Genomic DNA, 6819 nt, shown 5'->3' with positions numbered 1-6819 from the left:
CGGGGACAGAGAGTGGTAATAGGGGAACAGCGGTCCCAGAGGCACCCACTTGAGTGTGGGGTGCCGCAGGGGGCAGTGCTTTCCCCGATGCTTTTTAACATCTATATGCGCCCTCTCGCCCAGATTGCCAGGAGGTATGGGCTGGGTTGTCATCAGTATGCAGATGACACCCAGCTCTATCTGATGTTGGTAGGAGTTTGGGAGTGCTCCTGGACTCCTCTTTAACGATGGAGGCCCAGGTAGCAGCCACTGCCAGATCTGCTTTTTACCATCTGAGGCGGGTTCGGCAGTTGGCTCCCTTCCTCGACCGCGAAGACCTGGCTACAGTGATCCATGCGACGGTCACCTCAAGGCTAGATCACTGTAACGCTCTCTACATGGGGCTGCCTTTGTCGCTGACCCGGAAGCTGCAGCTAGTGCAGAATGCAGCAGCTAGGCTGCTGATGGACCTCCCCAGGTGGGAGCACATCAAGCCTGGGTTGAAGGCGCTGCACTGGCTGCCTATAGCGTACCGAGTCCGCTTCAAAGTGCTGGTACTTACCTTTAAAGCCCTATATGGCCTGGGTCCGACCTACCTTAGGGACCGCCTTTCCCCATACATACCCCCAAGAGCACTTCGGTCGGGGACCCGGAACCAGTTAGTAGTTCCGGGCCCCCAAGAGGTAAAATACGCTGCAACAAGGGCCAGATCCTTCTCAGTGGCGGCCCCTGCCTGGTGGAATGAGCTCCCGGAGGAGATCAGGGCCCTGCGGGACCTTATGCAGTTCCGCAGGGCCTGCAAGACAGAGCTCTTCCACCAGGCTTTCACGTAGGGGCCGCCGCTGCCGCTGCCACCATTACCATCAACGGTGGTAAGAACATCGAAGCTGGGAGTGTCCTTGAACGTAGTGCTACTAGAATGCTGCAATGAGTACAGCGGACGGACTCGGACCATTTCTGGACAATGATGCCATCATTTGTAACAACTTAAGACCGCCTGATAAAAGGAAGCACTTTATTGTTTATTGTTGATCGTAATGTTGTTGGATTTTATTGGATTTTATGTGATTTTATGTTCGGGCTATGCCCCTTGTAAGCCGCCCTGAGCCCGCTTGCGGGGAGGGCGGGGTAAAAATACTTAAATAAATAATAAATAAATAATAAATACTGACACTGGATCTGAACACTGACCTATAATATTTCATTGTACTGGAAGAGATAAGTCTTTTGCTCAGTAAAGCCCTTATGAGTGATTCTGCAGCTGAGTTCAGCTAATGAGGCTTTAATTTCCACAAGAGCTGGGTTCAGTGCAAATCCCTAGGTAGGGTACAAATTAAAATAATATCACAGCCGCTTCAGCACTGGATAGGGAAGTGACCTTTTCTTGGGGAAAATCAACCCCCTTGGAAGGATGTCTCTCAGACTGCTTCCACCTGCGTTTCCGGTGTCTGCCTATGAAGCTGCTGCTTTCCTTTTTCGACAGCTGCGGGAGGCAGTCGCCACAGGGTTAATTTCTTTTGTCAAGTTTGCACAGCCCAAAAGTGAGGGCCAGGGAGAGAGAAGCTGCTATATTTGTCCCAAATACATCTCCCATTATCAGGCTCAATTCAACTGACTGGCCATTAGATACAAAGCCTGTCACAGCCTGGGTCCCTCATACCCACAGGCCCCCCCCCCCCCCCCCCCTGCTCCACTATGGCAGCTGCCTTCTACCCCAGGACGCATCAGACTCCAGGGCAGGGCTGGGGCCTGGTGGGCTTATAGCCAGCAGTGAACTGAGTCCTAGGCAGGGATCCTTAGAGGAAGAGGAGGAGATTGGATTCATACCCCTGCCCTTCCCTCAGAGTCTCAGAGCGGCTTACAAACTCCTTTCCCTTCCCCTCCCCACAACAGACACCCTGTGAGGTAGGTGGGGCTGAGAGAGCTCTTTCCAGGACTGTCCTTGAGAGAACAGCTGTGCCGGAACTACGGCTTGCCTGAGGTCGTCCAGCAGCTGCAAGTGGAGGAGTGGGGAATCAAACCCGGTTCTCCCAGATTAGAGTCCGCGCACTTAACCACTACACCAAACTGGCTAATAAAGCTGTATTGAAAACAGCGTGGCGTCGTGCAGTGACCTCATCACACTCCGACTCACCCAAAGGTAAGTTGGCCAGACCTGATGCCAGGGTATCCAATCGGCTGGATTAGAAATTGGGCATTACAGATCTTCTACGCAAGCCGTGGCAGCAGCAGCAATGCCAGGAGCCGTGCGCGGGAGTAGAGTCCCTGGCAGAACGGACAACATACCACCCCTAGCCTGGCAGAAACTTCAGAAGTGAGTCCAGAAAAATTGTAATTCAAAAAAAGAAGAAGAAGGAGTCCAGAGAAAGGAAGGTTCTGGAGGGTGCCAGGCAAGGTACCCAAAGTGGGGAACAACCAGCAGGTGGCGACGACCTGAAGAGGGTTGTTGGGACACAGGGACATAGGAGGCTAGAATTGAGAAGGTCAAACTGGCTTGGGAGCCTCATGCGGCTCTCTCACACATATTGTACGGCTCCCAGCAAGGCAGCTGGGGAAGTGAAGGGGAGGCATGCCTCTCCGATTGGCCTTCCCTCCCCCCCTCCCCGAGTAGGCTTGAGGTGGGGGGAACAGAGAAAGAAAGCAACTTTAACTTCAGATGTGTTCTCAAATGCGTTCTCTCTCTCTTAGACAAATATCATTAGCAAACAAACACCACTGGACAAATAGATATCATTATCAATATCTGTTTTTACCCCGAGGAGTTAGCCGTGTTAGTCTGTTGCTGCAAAACAGTAAAAAGCCCAGTAGCACCTTTAAGGCGAACAAACTTTATTGTAGCAGAAGCTTTCCAGAAACACGGCTCTCTTCGTCAGATGCATCACTCATCACTTGCATCTGACGAAGAGAGCTGTGTTTCTGGAAAGTTTATGCTACAATAAAGTTTGTTCGCCTTAAAGGTGCTACTGGGCTTTTTACCGTTTTTACCCCTTTGGTTTTTATTTTTGGCAGTCTCATTTCATGTTAATAAAAAGCAAATCTGCATATTTTTTCAATAAAACCCTGTGTGTGATATCTGTTCATGTCTTGCAGCTCTCAAACATTTGATGTTTATTCTATGTGGCTCTTACGTTAAGCACGTTTGGCCACCCCTCGGCTAGAAGGTCCCTCAGATCTGGGGGCCGCCTGAGGCTGTGAAGAGCCCAAATGAACAGTCCTCCCCCCTCTATTCAATATCCTCAGTCTCCTCCCAGCTCACCTTTTACGGATGAGATTCCGCCTGGAGTTAGCACTATCTTTTAAAAAATTGTGCTTAAGGATTGTTTGTTTCTTTCCCAAATGATGTTTTCCTTTGGTGTTCGGAGTCCCGGAAGCCCTTTGAATGGAAAGGGAAAGCCAAAGCTCTGGGCTGGGGCAGTAAAGCAAGGCGAGTCCTGTCCTTTTCCTAAACGAATCAGTAAGGCAGCTTATGGGCTCCTAAAGCAAGCCTTAAAATCCAGGGGTCGTTTCGTAGAAAAAGAGCGAGGGGAACTCATTAGCATAACTCATTAGCCTATGCCACACCCCCTGACATCACCGGAAGTGTGTCATAAGGCCACACGCCCCGCCCCCAACGGTCCCAGCCGCCGCTGCCGGCCTTGCAGCTCCACTGGGAAGCAGGGGGCGGGGCTTCGTCATGTGCCCCGCCCCCGTACCTCACCCGGGGGAACTGCGATCCCCCGCGTTCCCCCCCGAAATGACCTCTGTTAAAATCCATTTACTGTGAGGTATCCCCACAGCCCATGATTATCAGAAACTTTTTTTTACTCAATCCCATTATCATGCCCACAATATTGCCTGCCCCCCTCTGCTGCAGGATATCATTGTGTATTTTTTTTTGGGTTACTTTTTGCGGGGGAACCGTTGGGGGGGGGGGGGGAGCACGTACTTCTGTTTCTTTTTTCTCCTGGGTCCCAGGAACTGGAGAAGCAGGAAAGGGGTTACCCCCTCTCAGGGGTCATTTTGTAGAAAAAGAGCTAGGGGAACTCATTAGCATAACTCATTAGCATATGCCACACCCCCTGACATCAGGGGCCCGGCGGTTGACCTGCAAGGCCAGCGGGGGTGCGAGGAAGCCCCGCCAAGGCTCTCCCTTGCCCCAGGCAGGCAGGGGTGGGGAGAGGCAGGGAGGAAGCAACTTACCCTCCCCTCTTCTCCTCCCTCCTCCTGGCTGAATGAGGGCTGGAAGCGGGGCAGCCGGAAGCAGGGGGCGGGGCTTCGTCATGTGCCCTGCCCCCTGCACCTCACCGGGGGAACTGCGTTCCCCCCTGAAATGACCTCTGCCCCCTCTCTAGGATGGCATGTGAAGAGAAAGCAAGGACTACAAAACAATACCAGACCAAGCATTTTCCCCCAGAAAACCCTTTGGTTTCTTTGTCCTCTTCCCCATGAAGCGGCCAGCCCCTCCAGCCCCAAGGTGCCCCACGGAGGGCCAGGAGCAGGGAGCTCAATGCCCCCGTGGTGGGGCTTTTCTTCCCTCCTCTTTGTGCTGCTCTTCCGGGATTAATTTACCATCTCTGGCTTCTTGGCTCGCTGCGCCCCCCTCCCCCCGCCCATTGGACTGGCAGGAGAAGGCAAATGGTTGTTCTCAGTGTCCCTGGCATGGAAAAAGGGGGGTATTGGAGACATGATACGCAAACTGCTAAAACAGCAGAAATATCAGGAGCTGAGCGACGGAGAAGAGGATTGCCGGAAGGGCCACTGTTCGGGAGTTAGTCAAGGATCTCCTGGTTGGATTTCATGCCTGTGACCTCCATCTTTTCCCCTTGGGACACCTCTAGCCACGTTAAGATGTCAGCTACAGGTACAGTTGCCATCTTCTAGATGGGGTCTGGAGCAGTGTTCCCTCTAAGCTGAGTTAGTGTGAGCTAGCTCACAGTTTTTTAGCCTCCGGCTCACATATTTTTGTCTTAGCTCAGGAAGGATGTCTCCAGAGCAAACTAATTTATGCACTAGCCAAATCGCTCGCTCACAACTTTAATGCCAGTAGCTCACAAAGTCGAACTTTTGCTCACAAGACTCCACAACTTAGAGGGAGCATTGGTCTGGCGAGCTCCCAGAATTACAGGTGTTCTCCAGACTTTAATTTCTTCTGGAGACAACAGACCCCATGGAGGGTGAGCTCTACGCCCGCTGCGGTCCTTCCACTCCTCATACTCCGCCCTCCCCAATCTCCACTCCCAAATCTCCGGGAATTCTCCAACCCAAAATAGACAGCAGACCTTCTAGTTATATCATTGTATTAGCCAGGGCAAGAATGCACAGCTTTTCTTTTTAAGTTTCTCGTCTTCATCAGGGTTGTAAAACCAGCCTTTAAAATGCTTCCTGAAATCCCAGAAGCCAGAAGGGATTTCAAACAGGGCTGCCTTTCCAGAGGGAACCCACTCCGTGCTGTAGCCCTTGAGGGAAAGGCTTTTCAACCGTGGTTTTTTATCGCCTGCTTTTTAATCTGCTCTCAAGGAGTGTGTTGTCAATGGGATGTTGTCCTTGGTGTCGGAAGTCTTCAGGGCCTTTTCAACAGAAAGGGACAAAAGAAGCAAAAACAAAGCCGAGGCCTGCCCTTGTGATTGGCAAGGCCGCTCATGGGCTCCATGGGGTCGCCAGGTCCAGGTTGGGAAACTCCTGGAGTTTTGGGGTAAAGCCTGGGGAGGAGAAGGACCCCAAAGAGGCGTTTATTTTTCTGCCGGAGAAGTAATCGTGTCGCCTGGAGATGAGCTGTCATTCCAGGGGATCCCCAGGGCCCACCTGGAGGTTGGCATCCCTACGACCAAAAATCAAAACCTATTTACAGAGAGACAACCCCACCATGATTATCAGAGAGATTTTTTTTATTCATCCCTTTGAAATATGCCTGGCCCTTTGCTGAGGGATTTTTGTTGTTGTTCAGTCGCACAGTCGAGTCCGACTCTTCGCAACCCCATGGATCAGATCACGCCAGGTCCTCCTGTCTTCCGCCATCCTCTGGAGTTTGCTCAATTTCATGTCCGTTGCCTTGATAACACTGTCTAACCATCTCATCCTTCCCCGCCCCATTCTTCTTTGACCTTCTATCTTTCCCAGCATCAGGGTCTTCTCCAGTGAGGGCTCCACTCTCATTTGGTGGCCAAAGTATTTGAGCTTCAGCTTCCGTATCTGGCCTTCCAGGGAACAGTCAGGGTTGATTTCCTTTAGGATTGACTTATTTGATCTCCAAGGGACTTCTCCAGCACCATACCATAGTTCATTTCATTTATCTGCCCTTTTCTCAGGTCCTCTGCTTGCGTTTTCCCTCCTGGCTCCCTTGAAGGGCTGAAATGCTCCAAATTGTTTGGGGTCTTTTTTGTGGCATTACTCACCAGTGTGCTGTACCAGCACCTTTTGGGGTGTTCCCAATTCCTGAGTGAAGAACTGGCAGAAATCAGTGCCACTGTGACCTTATAGTATACATAAGTACCACCACCTTTCCCTTTTTTCTTTTACAAAATGAGCACAGTTTCGAAGGGTTAAGGGGAGAGAGAGAGTCCCAGTCCTAGAGAGGGACATGGGGGGCTGCCAGGGCGGGGGAAGCCATTTCCTCCTCCGCCCCTTGCAGGAAAGGATGTCTGAGTCTTGAAGGGCGCGGGCGGGAATCCGGTAAGCTCAAAGAGGCTTTGCAGGGGGGAAATATGGGTTGGGGGCTGCAATGCATGACCCAAAGCGGAGAGAAAGGAGGGGGATGTAGCAGGAGGTGAAAGAGAGCGCCCACCCCCTCCCCCCCGGTTTCTTCCTTGACTCCCTTTGGTTCTCCCCCCCCCCCCTCCCGCCGCACAGAGCGCCGCTTATCCC

At 52.0% G+C, this 6819-nt stretch overlaps 1 pseudogene; it reads left to right on the top strand.

Annotated features, from left to right (window-relative positions):
• Positions 1-6819, top strand: part of LOC107114414 — a 45932-nt pseudogene that overhangs the window by 19809 nt on the left and 19304 nt on the right.

Source organism: Gekko japonicus, unplaced genomic scaffold, assembly GCF_001447785.1.
Source record: "Gekko japonicus isolate JY-2015 unplaced genomic scaffold, Gekko_japonicus_V1.1 scaffold2271, whole genome shotgun sequence".
NCBI lineage: Eukaryota > Metazoa > Chordata > Lepidosauria > Squamata > Gekkonidae > Gekko > Gekko japonicus.
The sequence above is the reverse complement of the archived record's forward strand: the minus strand, read 5'-3'. Positions and strand labels throughout refer to the sequence as shown.